Source organism: Hakea prostrata, chromosome 2 (assembly GCF_041222555.1).
Source record: "Hakea prostrata isolate BN-2017 chromosome 2, UWA_Hpros_2, whole genome shotgun sequence".
NCBI lineage: Eukaryota > Viridiplantae > Streptophyta > Magnoliopsida > Proteales > Proteaceae > Hakea > Hakea prostrata.
The window spans coordinates 73,711,703-73,727,523 of NC_142601.1; the positions used below are offsets into that span (position 1 = coordinate 73,711,703).

A 15,821-nucleotide genomic window follows, 5' to 3' on the forward strand; every position below is an offset into this window, starting at 1 on the left:
AATATATCAATTAAGCCTAAAACATATCCAATCGATAGTTAAACTATCTCCATATTTCACTGAAACATCATACTGAATTCAATGCAACAATTGGTGATGAAGAAGCAGCAGCAAAGCTGCAGAGGGAGCACTGGTCACCCCCACTTCGAGAGGAGGAGAAGAAAACTGAGTAAAACAGCAATGGAGGGGAGATGAATTCAATTGGCATAGGCTTACATACTTATAAGCAAAGGATTTAGAGGTAGTAATCCAACATTAATACTATGAAGGGCAAGAAATATAGTAATTTTGAACTTAACCCTTCCCCCAAACTTTAATAGCAGACCTAGGAGCCTGGCTACTATCTTGGATTGTTCGTCTCCCTCCCAATTACAGTAACTCATGTTTATTTCTCTTGATATTCATAATTTTTCTTTTTATTACTTTCTGATTTTCTTTCCATTTCTGTTAGCTTTCCACACGAACGAGATCATGCAATTCTGCAATTCCAATTGTATCAGAAAAGGCATGACTGATTTACTGAAGGTTGTCAATCTTTGATGAGATTTTGGTAGTTTAAGATGTAACTGAAGACGGGCCAAATATATCTGTAGTCTACTTGCTCCTCACTGCTACATGACAGGTCACATTTTTCAGTTCACTGAAGCTTCCTTTGGTCACTGCTACATGAATATTGATCACCTCTAGTCATCAACAATTAATGATGCATTGTACAATACTTCATAACTAATGCAACCAGGGAACCAGAATTTTCAACAAGTTGAGGAAGAACAAGTAAGAACAGAAGCAGTATAAACATTACAACATAAGTAAGAATTTCAATGGATAAATATTTCTTGCAGAATTTAAAGGAATTACAATAAAACAATGGGGGGAATGGGAGGGATGCTTAACATCAAAAGTAACCTGGGTGACCTTACAAAGGTTCTCCAGCATGCCTTCAACTGTCTCAGGATTAGCAGTTACTACTGGTCCATGAGAGAGATGGTGACTGTATATATTATAGGGACCCAAGATTAACCTCTTGGAGTCCAGCAATGATATACAGAGACAGTGAGTGAACCAAAACACACTTTGGTCTTGAATCTTCCAATGCATCACAAAACGGTCTTCCCATAGAACTGCAAGCAAGAACCCAAGACATACATGAAAAAATTATTCCCATAACATACTCCAACCAAGTATCTTCAGCCAAAAATGTAAGAGTACTTTAGGCTGGCAAATTTTGAAGCAACTCCATTAGAAGCATGAAGAGTAATAGCACACAGTATTTCTGCTGCTTTGGCCTGCACTTCAGGAGACTCCTGCAAATTTCATGTGCAGATAATTACTTACGTATAAAGAACATTGACAGCAGAGCTTGGTTAACATTAAAGGCCACTCCATTATGACCAAGAGTCACAGGTTCATGTCTTTGGAGACAGCCTCTCGACAAAGCACCGGTAAGGCTGCATACATAATGACTCTCCTGGATCCCACAGTGGCAGGAGCCTTGTGCATTGGGTATGTGACGTATGTCATTTTTTAAGACATTGGATAGATTAGAATTTTGAGATCTTAGCAGGAAGCAAGAAGCATCCTGACTTAGTGTCAGTTGACATATGTTTAGGCATGCAAGTAGGGTGAATCCTCCCTCTGCTGTACAGACACTGAGACACAACATCAAACAGGATTTAACAAGATATGTGACAAACAATACACTTCACAGAGGAATACATCTAATCTGTCCAATCTGGTGAGACTTGGTACAGAGCAAGAAAAATCATGGTCAAGAAATTTAGAGATCATAACATACAGCTAGGCTGCGTTTGTTTGCAAAGGTGGGGTGGGAAAAAAAAACATGTCGGCCCCATGTGTAGTGGGGTGAGGGAGAAGGAAAGGAAAGGAAAGAGTTTTGTGGAAAAGTGATAATGGTGGGTCCCACTTTTTACTTTTCCAAACTTTACCAAAAAATTCCACCAAATTTGTGGGGTTTTAAAAAGCCTTAGGGTGGGAAAGTTGGGCTACCACCTCACCAGACAAGTTTCCTTGATTCAAGTAAGCTTGTCTCTTACTTTCCCACCTCAAGCAACCAAACAATATATACTTTTAGGAAAAATAGGAAAAGTAGAAAAATTTTGCTTTTTTCAAGAATTTTCCCACCCCACCTTTATTCCAGCAAACAAACACAGCCCTAAAGAAGTTCTGTTGGATGCATCAAACTGTACAACAAAGAAAAGGAGGACAAAATTCCTTTCCAACATTATTAGAGGAAAACAAAGAAGCCATTTTGATAGTGTGGCCAAAGGAAAAGGGAAAAAGAATCTGGAGGGTCAATAAGCCAAAACAATGAATACCTAAACTGACAGATGTAGGTAAGCTCGTCTTTGCTGCTACTGTTCACCACATTTGGTGGGAGTGTAACATGAGAAGATGGACTTCCAAATCTCGTTCCTAAAGCTTGATTTGGAATGCCATCTATTTTGATGTTTTTTCTAGGCTCATTTCTTTGCCCCATCCCCCTGTTGCCAATTCTCCAAGGAATAGGTTAATTGTTAGCACCTGGAGTCTTAGTTTTCCTCTCCAGCCGTCCTCTTGATTGATTGGTCCCCCACCCCAGCTCTTCCTGTTCTTTTCTCATTGTTTTTTCCCTGTTGGTGTGGTTCCTTTAATATATTTATTTATTCAACCCAAAAAAAAAAATCTGACAGATGAAGTGAACTTATCCATAATCATCTCAAGCACATTCCTAACTTCCAACCTTTGAAATGCATCCATGTAGTTGCTACACATTTGCTCATGCACACCAATAAGACAATTTAAACATATGCACCATGGGCAAGAATAATGACCATTAGTCTTAAAGAGAATTTGGCAGATAGATAAAACAAAAGTTACAAACAGTGCTATAAACATACTGTTGAGCCAAAAAAACTCAGGTAGGACTGGTTCTTGATTTGGACCTCCAAAGTGGGTCATGCTTGTCTAGGCAGGCTAAAGCAACTGCATGACTGTGTCAGTATTGAATTAGAACAGACAACCTTTCAGTCACAATTGGAAGCATATTTTCTAGGATATAGAAGCTGAATGAATAACTGAAAGTAAACAAACCACCCCCACCCCAACCAAAAGAGAAGGATGAGTCAGCTCCTGACCTGAATTTAGATTGGAGTTCAAAATGACAAGCAAAATCCAACCCTCTGGATTTTGTAACAGCTTTCTCACAAAAGCAAACACAAATTCATCTAATATTCACATTACTGGTGCTGAACACTTATATCTTAGATGTCTCAACCTCCTGCAATTATACAGATGAAACTCTATTATTAATTTTAAATAAGCCTTAATCTATACAGGAACTGAGAAATAAGTATTTACTAAAGCAAATCCAACCATCACCCTATTATTAATTTTACATAGCCTTAATCAATACAGGAACTGAGAAATAAGTATTTACTTAAGCAAATCCAACCATCACCCCCCACCCCAAATGAAAAAGCGAGCAGGAATCCAATAATCACCATCACACTATTGGTACATACCAATTTAACCATAACTCTCCAAAAATCACTTCAGGTTCAAACGGTATTCTCTTCTTGATTAGTGTTACAACCACTTATCCCAGAATCTCGAGCTGCTAAGGACCCAACAACTCAATCTGTTCTCTGAGAATGTGGTTGATTTTGCATCTGATAGTACCTCATGTAGTATGATTGTGTGACAAAAAGAATACCGACGATAATGAAATTGAGGTCATACTAACTAATAGTTACCTGAATCAATTTCGTTTCTTTGTATTGGCCATTCTCCATTACATCAAAAGTGATTTTATCTGGCTTTATGCCCTTTGCCACCATCTCATCAAATAGTTCAGTTGCCTTCAATGAGTTACCTTGCCTTATGTACCTGTCTATGAGTGATGTGTATGTTACAGCATTCGGTATTAGATTCTTTCCTTGCATCGCCAATAGGAGCCGGTTGGCATCCTCCATCATTCCCAACTTGCAATAGCAGTCAATCAAAATTGTATGTCACATTGTCAGGTACAACCTTATCAGTCATCTCTTCCAACAATCTCTTGGCTTCATGCAGCTCTCCAATCTTTAAGAACCCATGAATTAAAGTGTTGAAAGCATGTATAGTAGCAAAGCCCTTCTTTAACATTTCATGAAACAATTCCATAGCCTTTGTCATGTTACCTTGCTTGCAGCAATCATTGACCAGGGCACTATAAAGAAAACCATCAGGAAGGATCCCCTTTAACAGGATCTTATTGAATAAATTAAATGCCTCATTAATATGTCCTGATTTACAGTAGCCATCTATCATTGAGGTGTAAGTCACGGTGTAAGGCACTAAACTCGTTCCTGAGATGCTGTCAAACAGTTCTCTAGCTCTCTTAAGATCACCTGACTTGCTTAAGCCATTTATCAATGCATTGGAAGTAATTATGCTTCGTTCAATGCCCATCCCGCCCATCTCATCACAAAGTTGGAGAGCTTTTACAGTTTCACCTGGCTTAGAGAACCCAAGGATAAGTGAATTGTAAATGAAAGGATCAGGAGACAAACCCTGCTCCTGAAGTTCCAAAAAGACATCCATAGCCTCCTGAACTTTTCCATTCTCTAACAGACCCTGAATAAGTGCAGTATAATTTTTAGGTCTGGTCGAATCCCTCTTTCAAGCATGTCTCGATATGTTGACAATGCCTCCTCTCCCTTTCCTGCCAGCCTCCACCATTTCACCTGAGTTACAATGGCCTCAAATGAAAGCCCCATAAGTAAATGCATTTGGATTCAGCCCCCTCTCCACCATTTCTGCTGTAAGTCTTTGCTACTCCAATCTTACTGGCTTTGCAGAAGCCAATCAGAAGAGAATTGTAACAAAATACATCCAGTTCAACCCCTTTCTCATTTATTTCCTTTAAGACACTCCTTGCCTCTTCAAATTTACCATCACGACAGTAAGCTGCAATAAGATTTGTATACACAACTGTGTTAGGGTTGAAACCTCTGGAAACCATTTCAGCCAAAACATCATGAACCTGAGGGAACTCCCCACGTTGGCATAGCCCATTTATTATCACACTGTAAGTCTGCATTGAGGGTGACAAATTCCGTCTCTTCATCTCATGTAGCAGTTCAAAGGCCTGACCTGTATTTTTCTCTCGGCAACAGCTTTCAATCAGTAAAGTATATGTTCTGGAATCAGGTAAGCATCCCATTTCAGTCATTTCATTCAAGAGTTTGTGTGCCTTTCCCATTTTGTGAGCTTTACAGAGCCCATGAATAAGAATGTTATACGTGTCAAGATTGAGTTGAACACCCGGTGTGATCATCTCGTCCTTAACTTTGAAAGCCTCTTCCACGTCACCTTTTCTCATGAACCCATCCATCAAAGCCATGAAGGGATAATGTCCCGGATTCAGACCTTTTTCAAACATATCTGTTAACACAAGTTTTGCTTCTTCAAACCTCTTATTATTGCAAAACCCATTAATAACCGTGGTATATGTAAAACCAGAATGATGTGTTAAATCCATTCCTCACACATTGGAGGACCATCCCTGCAAGAATAGGAAGAATACTTCATAAGTTGTTCCACATCAAGGACCTTTCCTAAACAACACTTTGGGATCAAAGGGGGAGGTGTTAGGGAAGTAATTGGATTATGGACTTAGCCCAAGTAGAATCAGACCGAGTAGCCTCCATCCTTGACACAGAAGCAAGGCAATATTAAAATCTTCTACCTGCGAAAACCCAACTAACCACTTGGGTAAGCAACATCTATCCCAAGAAATCAAGTTTAATTTCTTATTATTATATAGCCAAAACCTCTGAAAGAGGAACCCATCTGCTTAAAAAACGATTTAAGAAATCTAAAACATTGCATGTGATACATTGGAATGGAATGGAGCAACTGATTGAATGAGAACACTTCTACTAGCAAAAGAAAGAGATAGGCACTTCAAGAGGAGAATTTAGATTTCATCTTATCAAGAATAAAGTTAAAACTTTTCATTTTGCACCTCCCATGAAAAAACCAAGTACCCAAGAATAGAGCATTTTTTTTTCATTTCCTGCATCCCCATGGCCCTAAAAATGCAATTTTTGACATTAACAGATACATTCTTACCAAAATAAACACCACTTTGTCAAAGTTAATCAGTAACATTAACAGATACATTCTTCCTACCAAAAAAAAAAAAAAAGATACATTCTTATCAAAATAAACACCACTTTTGTCAAAGTTAACCTACTGATCAGTAAAATCAGAAACAACTTCCAAAACAGCTTTCATGGCCAAGCTAGCATGGCAAAAAAAGAATGCATCATCCGCAAAAAAAATGTAGATAAGATATTTTAGGGCCATCCCGAGAGATTTTAATGCCTTGAAAAATAGGCCGAACAGCCTATATTTAGAGACGAGCCTTGAGAGGACCTCAACAAAAATAAGAAAAAGGTTAAGGGCTTAAGAGCAACCCTATCTAGGGTCACAAGACCCTGAAAACCACGCATATGGAGAACCATTAAGTTCAACAGAAACTGTAGAGGATGAGATGAGTGTAAGTCACCAAAGCACACCAATGAGAATCAAAACCCAAAAGTCAAGCAATTTAATTATTAAACACCATTCAACCCCATCAAAAGCCTTGGACTTTGATAAGTACTATAAATTTAAAAACAAGATCAAACAAGGGAATCAGCTATGCCACTTTTCCTCCTTAAATAAAAATACACGACTCCCTACTGGATGCAAATATGTTAGATCATCGTATTTGTTAGGACTTCATGCGTGTTGCTTGGTTTGTTTGAGAATCTGAATATGATTGACAACTGATTGAAATAGCTCATCGCCGCCACTAGGGAACTGATGGAAGTTTAATCACCCAATACTTGTAATGATTGAACCAACTTAACTGAAAAAAAGTAATCACTGGTCAATCATGGAGATTGATGAGCATTAACGATTGTAGCAGAAATTACTGCTGGTGGATCCTTGAGCATTTAAATGTATAGCTATTTGAATAGAGTCACAATCATTTAAGATAAGGTAGGTCGATATAACAAAACCAATAGCTAGGTCACCCTATAGTCAAAACTCTTAAAGGCTCCATCAGTTCAGGCTTGCAGCAACATTGGAGGCCCAAACTCTGAGCATTCATATCGCAGTGTGGTAGCAGTTTCTAAATTGAGAGATGATAACTCACCTGGAAAGCCTATAAATATTTAACTCTATATAACAAAGTACAAATCCAATCTTGATCATACAAATTGAAAAATCTGACCCATGTTCTCATTGGCCTTCACAATTCACATTGGAAACTCTACTATTGATACATGATACCCTGATCAGAGAAGGCCCTGTTTAACATAATAGATTCACCCCATTTCTTGGCTTGGCTTCACCAGCTGCCAACAATGTAAGTCACCTAAGCATTATCACAAACAAATCCATCCAACAAGAATGGTTGTTATATATGAACAAACTGATACTTTCCTTTAACATGCTGCCAACAATGCAAGTAACCTGAGAATGATCACAAACAAATCCACCCAACAAGTATGGTTGTTATAGATGAACGAACTGATCTTTCCTTTAACGTGTCCAAAAAGAAGTATCAACATTTACAACCACTACAATCATATCCAGCTACATGGGGTTGGCTACATTGATCTAAACTAAGACAATAATAGAAATATGAGAAGTACAAAAGACGAGAAAAAAAGGTAGAACAAGGTAAAAAGGACAATACATAAAGGTAAGTGTATCTGTATTTCTTAGTTCCTGTCTCAAATGAACCAACGATGACAACACTGATTCACGTATGGTGCTTTTTGTGATTCAACAATGCAAAACTTTACAACCAAGGTCTGATGCTCCCATGAAACTGAGCAACATCAAGACACAAAGCTCTTATAAGTAAAAAAACCACAATACAAAACACATGGCTCTCACACTTGGCAGTAAAATCCGTTATTCGCCATTTATAGATGAGTCTTGTTTACTAATAGACTTGCTTACTGCCTGCTCTTATTCAGAAACAATTTTCTTGATCTCATGCCCTTTACCTAAATCTTGACAAAGATAGAATGTTTGACACCCTGCCGCTTTGTCCACTTACTGTATTGCTTTCACACTACTTGAATGGGCATGCTCTCAAGCATTTGATTGATTGGCACCTTTAGTCTCACATGATAGTTCTTTGTAAACACCATGTTAATGTAAGAGAGATCCACATGCAAGCGATCGTAGCTAGCAGTTCGGAACATCTGATAGCCGATGAAGGATTTCTTGCAAAAATCATGCCACTTCTAGTGATCTTAAATTAACCCGTACTAGTTGTAGTCAGACTATCCCATGCTTCCTCGAACCTACAAGAAAAGAGAGGCAATGCTAATAATCACCAAACTGTGTGTGTGACAGAGAGAGACGCAATTTGTCCGGATCGATAACCTATTCTTATGGAAAACCTATTGCATGATATAGAACAGAGTCAAGAAACTCACCTGTAAAATTAGAGAAACTTACTATTGTGATGCCTAAACGGCTAAACCAACACAATGCTGTAGAAAATCCAGCTGATGCCTCAACAGCAGCAAGAAACTTCTTCAAAGCAAACTAGTGAAGAAACAGCATTGAAGAAGTTTGAAGTAACAGCTACAAGGAGATGCATAGAAATTTACTAGTCAGTAATGAGGACCATGCCCTGTTACAATTGAACAGACAAAAACAAGGGAAGATACACATGTCATAACCTACATGATCATTTCAGCAAGTTGTTCTGACTAAGGGCTCCACATAGCTAATTCGATTAGCCACTGGCAGTAGATATTGCATTAAAATCAATTTAGAGGAGATCTTATCTGATGTAAACTATTGAAAACTATTGATAAGCCTAAGGAAAATCCTGAGGAGGCAGGAGTCATGGTTTTCATTTTCGATTTTTCTAAATAATTGGTTCCAAAGTATTGCTGTCCCTTTTTGTCCCTGGTAGGAGCAATGATTTAATGGTATTTGCACTGTTACTTCATCATAACTGCAGAGTCAGTTGAGGAACTCTCTTCGTCATTGTTTCCATAATTCCGTACTTTCTAGTTTTCAATCCTACGTCATATTCTCTTTGCTGTATGGTTCTTCAGACTTGATAGTCTTGAGTTTTCTTTTCTTTATGCTGTTGATGACTAAACCACAATGTAAAGGCTCAGATAGATAACACATTTTTCAGTGGTCAGTTAGGAGGAAGTTCCTGCTGCTGTGTATCAATATTTTTAGTTGGAAACTCCCCTATACAAAAGTTTTAATTAATGAAAATGATTGTGCATGGACACAAGGGATAAATTCTTTGACATATCTTCTTGGAGTGCAGCTTCAGTCTCTACTTGGTCTCTCTTTATTAACTCTTTTGGTTGGCTCCCAAAATCAAATTTTATGAAGTTGAGATCCTGGTGGAATTGCACAGAGATGATGCTTCATCTCAAGGAAGTGTGTCCATCTGGGTCGATTCTTCCCTTTCCTTGTCCGGTCAGAAAGAAATCCCCTATACTTTGAAGAAAAGGTTAGGAACTTGACAATGGTGTGCAGCCTATTTCTGAAACAAATAAAACTTCTACCTCCTCGGTATAAAGATCCAGTATCTCAGTTTGTGATCCAGCATGTGCCCGGAATCTAAAAATGTCTCCTCAACCTCTTTACCTTGAAACCCATTCATCAGCTCCGAGTAATCTAGGTTTTATTTCCCTGGGTCCATAACCCATGGCTCAAGGCCTGTCAAGTCCTTCCAGCAACAATTAAAAGGTTAAAGCCCACCCTAGACCTTTGATGCCAATAATATTTTGAGAGAGAGAACTGACCATACAAACCACAATCAAGATGTGTTAAAATGGACCCATCTCAATTCTCGAGGTTGATTGTTGTTTACACTGGTTTGGTTTCTATATGGATTCAACATGAACAAGAACTAAAATAAGGGAGTGGGTAACCACCAAGTATGTATGAAACAATTTTTTACAAAAATGTTTAGCTTAACATAATTCATAAAGAACATCAAATGGCTGCAGAAATGACATCTCACAACAGGAAATCTTATTTAAGCATCCTTCGGGTTTTTCTTCTTTTTTTTTTTTTTTTAGGGGGGGGGATTGGAGGGAGAGAATTGAATAGCTTCAAAATTCGCAAACAATTCAAAGCAAACCAGCATATAGAAAACAACTAGAAAAACTGAAGTACCTCATCAAGTATGTATACTAATGCCGGTTTTACGAAAAGCAATGTCAAAGGGTCAAGCCTTGGCACAATGGTCAGTGGACCAAAATTGTAGCCTAAGGTCAATACATTGCAACAGGCTCTCAGCAAAATTTGATGGGGTAAGGCTACATAGGAAAATTGCCCCCCACCACCGCACTCTGCTTGTGTGGAAGCCTTTGGGACAGGGTTCCCCCAATGTCAAAGGGTAAAATGCCAGATGCAATCACTGCCTTCCACCAACTCTTTTGACAAGGATTAGCAGTGAACATTAGAGAAACATCCTTCAGGAAACTCCGCATGTACCTAGCAAAAAAAGAGATTCAGAGAGAGGTTTAGACAGCAAATAAAATATTTTGACATTTCACAGCAGATATTAGCGGCATTTATTGAAACTGGTCCTCCTATAGTCCTATGTAAATGAGGTTTCTATCATATCTATACCACCAGCCAGAGCCATTTGAATTTGCTAGGAACCAAAAGTCATAATCTTTTGATGATGCCGTGATAATGAATTAACAACTAATGGTACCAAATCTCAAAACAAGTGAGACAGTACCCTGCTAACCTTCCAATGCTCACAGATTCATTAGATCCAATGTCCCAATCCAGCCTCAGCAGGACAGGAGTAACAAGCAATCATTTGGACTAGCTAAACAAGCTATGGTGAAGAAAGTCCCAACTAACTCTTACAAATAGTTCAGCCTACCACTGGACCTAGAGTTAGGTAGACATAAATATACAGTTTCCATTTTCCAACCAAATAATTCAACCATGTTGATATTCCAAACAGGAGAGCTCCATTAAGGAACAGCAGAACACCAATTACACGAATTAATAGGACTAAAAATTTGCAAACATATAAATAAACTCAGTGTAGCAGAAATGAGGATGCTAAGATGGATGAGCGGCTACACTAGAAATGATAAGATAAGGAATGACCATATTAGAGTTGGTGTGGGAGTAGCACTGATAAGTTAAAAGCTATATGGGAAAGTCGTTTGAGGTGGCATGGCACACGTGCAATGGAGGCCTGTAAATGCCCCTATACGGAGAAGTGATATAATCTAGATTGAATGATCAGAAGAGCTAGGGGCGGACCTAAGATAACCTTAAGGGAAGTGGTGAGAAAGGATATGCATAACTTAGGCCTTGTATCTATCATGGTCTCAAACAAAGCTGATTGGAAGGCAAAAATCCATGTAGCCTCCCCTACTTAGTTGGGACAAGGCTTGTTGATGTTGATGGATCAGATTACAGAAACACAATGTGCCTTGACATTCAAGTAATTGTGTTTGTGAATGAAGGAATGTGTGGATGAATGGATAACAAAGAGGAAAAATAACAGAGCATTGAAAAAAGAATGTTGACCTCAAGCTTTAATTTCTGAAGATTTTTCTTGACTACAAGCAAGAACCTTCAGTCCAGCCTCAGATAATGCCCAACACAATTTACCTCCATCTGTACAAGAAAAGGTGAAAAAAATTACTAGAAAAATAAATAAGTTAAACATTAGAGGGAAAAAATAAATTTAAAAATGGTATGCAACACAACTTAATATCAAAACTAATTAGTTTTTCATGTGAAACCATGCTAAATTTGGATACCTGCATGGTGGGATCACCAGTAATCTCCACAAGAACAAGAACCACTCTGAAAGTGGTGGAAACGATTAGCATCACGGATAACAATTTCTGTATTTGTGATGCTTGAGATGAGCTTGAAAACATCATGACAATCCCCGCAAATACGAAGGTTCTTAAAAATCCGGATTGGTCTTCCGGGTTTCATACTCAAAAGGGAAAAAACAAATGCAAGTCTTTCACTATGATAAAGAAGGCTTTCCCTTTGTTCTCTCTCATCAACATCATGAAGAACATCCTTAGTGTCTGGAAGATACCCTGCCAACCTGAGTTTTTGGTGCAATTCTTCCAGCTTTATGTAGATCTCTTTAACCTTAGGATGTGAAACATCTTTTGACACAAACACATGAACCTGACCATCAACCTCTACCCAGCTACACCCAGCTTCCTTTTTTACACCTTGACTAGTCATTAATGATCTAACCAAAGCAACATCATCCCACCTTCTTTTGGATGCATAAATATTGGATAATAATATGTAACTCGAGTCAGTCTTTGGTTCAATCTCAAAGAGCTTTTTTGCAGCTTTTTCACCAAGTCCTACATTACCATGCATTTTACAAGCCCCAAGAACTGTCTGCCAAATCAATGCACTAGTTGTGAGCTTCATTTCCTCTATAAAGCTTTCAACCTCATCAAGTTTACCTGCCCGACCAAGGATATCCACCATACAAGCATAATGCTCAACTGTTGGATTAATTCCATACATCTTTTTCAATGAAGAAAAGTAAAGTTGCCCTTCTTCAATTAAACCTCCATGACTACAAGCTGAAAGAACACCTAGGAAGGTAACTTCATCAGGTCTGATGCCTTCATTTAACATACTTTGAAAGGCATTGAGAGCTTTCTCACTATTCCCATGTTGTGCATAAACACAAATGATTGTGTTCCAAGAGACTGTATCCCGTAAGGCCGAGACATTGAATAGATCTTCTGCATCTTCCATACACCCACATTTCCCATACATATCAACCAGTGCACTCAAAACAAACATATCATCTGTATGACCAGCTTTAATGATCCAGGAATGGAGCTGGCGGCCATTTTCTAGACCTGCTATGCTGGAGCAGCCTCTTAAACAGCTTGCAAGTGTAAACTCATTCGGGCAAACACCTTCTCTCTGCATATGACGAAAGATCTTGATGGCCTTCTCTCCTTGGTCAGACCGTGCATACCCAGTGATTATAACTGTCCAGGTGAAGAGATCTCTTTTTTTAATCCTGTCGAAAATCAATTGAGCATTCTCCAAGCATCCACATTTGGCATACATGTCAACAAGAGCACTTCCCACAAAATCATCACTACAGAGGCAGTTCTTAATTATATGGCCGTGTACTTGCTGCCCAAAACTTACATTGGACAAGCTAGTGCAAGACCTTAGGATGCTAATAAAAGTGTACATATTTGGTGTAAAACCTTCGATGAACATCCGCTTAAATAATGTTGGTCCCTTATCGCAAACACCACCATCATGGAGTCCGGATAGAAGTGCATTCCAAGAAACTAGATCCCAATCTGTCATAGCCTCAAGCACCCTATAACCATCTTCAACAGACCCACTTCTCATATACATTGTCACCAGAGCATTGCAAATTAAATTATCAAGCTCATATCCAAATTTCCATATGCTAGCATGCATGCTCTTGCCATATTGCAAATCATCAAGATCAGTAGCAATACTAATGAGGCTAGCCAGTGTAAATTGGTTTGGCCTAACACCAGATTGAGCCATGTCACCAAATAACTCCGCTGCTTCATAGTTGTATCCCTGTTGATTGAAACAAGAAATCATAGAGCTCCATGCAACCACATCAGGATTTTTTATCTTGACAAAGACCTTGTAAGCATCCTCTGCCAACCCACACTTTGAGTACATATCAACAAGACAACTAGCTAGGAACCAATCATTGTCACACCCAATCTTGACCAGTAATGATTGAACTGCCTTGCCTTTTCTTGAATTTTCTGTGGTTGAACAAACCTTGAGAACGGTGGACAAAGAGAAACTGCTAAGAGTCGGTTCTGATTCCCTCATTTTCTTAAACAGCTTTAAAACCTCTTCTGCATCACCCATCCGAGCATAGCCACTAAGCAATGCATTCCATGAAACAGAGTTACATTCAGGCATCAAGAGGAAAACTTTTCTTGCAACTTCCATCTCACTACATTTTGCATACAAGTCAATAAGAGCAGACCCAACGAATATATCTGAAAAGAATCCAACTTTAACTACTTCCCCGTGCACCTGCTTCCCGAAATCTAAAGCATAACACATCGAACAAGCTTTTAGACCAGTAGCAAAGGCAAATGCATTGGAGCGAACACCCTCTTTTCGCATTTCTAAGAACAATCTCACGCCTTCACAACCATCAGCATGGGCCACATACCCCGCAATAAGCGCAGTCCAAGACACAACATCGCTGTGAGGCATTTCCTCAAGTATATGACGAGCATTTTGTAGTCTCCCACATTTGGCATACATGTTCACTAAAGAATTCCACAAGTGAGAATCCGGGTTTACACCACTCTTCAACAAATGCCCATGAATTGCCATTCCATGAACAAGAAACCCTTTTAGAGCACAATTCTGCAGCAACCCAGAATACCTTCTCAGCGTCTGCTCATCTGAAACCGCAACTTTGTTCTTAGGGAGCCAACCTAAAGTCCTTCCAGCTGCCCTTGTTGATTCAGTTTCAATGGCGACAGCACCTGGAATTAATCTTCCCCTTCTTTGAGGGCTCCTAGCAGTCTGAAGAAGCGAACTCGACGATGGGCAAGTATGTACCACAAGACCAGGAACTGCCATACCTTCTGAAGCATTACCAACTGTTGGGTGTTCTACAATTATATTCAGGGCGCACTGAGAGGAATTAAAGTGAAGAGAGCCTAATAGTGATCTGGTTTTGCTTGGAGACCCTCCAATGCAGACAACAAGAAGAGACTTCCACTTCATAGGCCTTTGCTGAAGGCCGTTTCTACTTGGAACAAAGCGCAATAACACCCAGCAAGTCATACAGAATTACTTTGAACAGGAATCATCGTTTTTTACTCAACATGCATCCGTCACTCTAATAACTCCATTTTGGGCTTGAACCAACCTTACCCGGTTGACCCTGTCCGCATGTATAACGGTTTGGTCTTTTGCCGTTCATTGGTTTGTTTCAAACCTTATGTACTCATGCAAGTGTGTTTGTACTTTTTTTAGTTCTTTGAATGGAGTATTGTTTACCAAAAAAAAGAAAAAAAGAGGTTTGATTTCTTTTCAACTCTTAAATACGAAATCCTACTCGTATCAAATTCCAGCAAAGCAAGAAGTCAGTACCAAGGAGATATGAACTCAATCACTTAATAAGAAACCAAGTAACTGATCAAAACATAATATGAATACTAAAGAGTTAGATTTAGAATCTAACTACATATAGAGTTATTTACCTCACATCCTCGAGAGAGTTAAATTCAAATTTATGGTTGGTATTAAATAAAATTTAAATTTAGTTTGAATTGATAACCATTGGACTACTTAAATGTCATATGGCACAATCATAGAAGGGAGTTATAGAGAATTATAGGGAAAGGAATTACAGAAGATGTGGATCCGTCTCATTCTTCTAGATAATTGATATATAGTAGAAGACTACCTTGATGGACCTTTTTTGACGTAAGGGTCGGACCAATCTCTCTAAACCATATAATTTGGCCCGGTCTTAGGATAATGGTCATTCCGGTCATTAACACCACCAAAAAAATATATCATTTCTTATTCACTGCATGTAAGGTTATCGATTTTAATAGTAACATTGTCACTTCCGATAGTTAGTTTTATCAAGCGCCTAAAAAGTATTTCTACTCAAAATACAACCAAATTTATTTTTGGAAAGATGCATAATCTTTTTAAGCCATATGACAGGTGATTACATATTTGAAGACAAGTGGTTCTTTTGAGTTACAGCCAAT

The 15,821-nt window shown here is 38.7% G+C and overlaps 2 pseudogenes across 2 annotated transcripts; both read right to left on the bottom strand.

The window, feature by feature from the left end:
- Window positions 1-3,472: 3,472 nt before the first annotated feature.
- Window positions 3,473-5,640, bottom strand: LOC149026421 (uncharacterized; annotated as a pseudogene).
- A 1,723-nt stretch (window positions 5,641-7,363) lies between these two features.
- LOC149026422 (pentatricopeptide repeat-containing protein At2g03880, mitochondrial pseudogene) lies at window positions 7,364-14,891 on the bottom strand (annotated as a pseudogene). Of its 2 annotated transcripts, none has more exons than XR_016171841.1 (5): window positions 11,832-14,891; window positions 11,596-11,685; window positions 10,210-10,530; window positions 8,512-8,640; window positions 7,364-8,354 (listed from the first exon to the last, which is right to left on the bottom strand). The product of XR_016171841.1 is annotated as a pentatricopeptide repeat-containing protein At2g03880, mitochondrial pseudogene, transcript variant X1 (transcript). The 2 variants fall into 2 exon arrangements; XR_016171842.1 differs by having other exon boundaries at window positions 8,490-8,640.
- Between the last annotated feature and the right edge of the window lie 930 nt (window positions 14,892-15,821).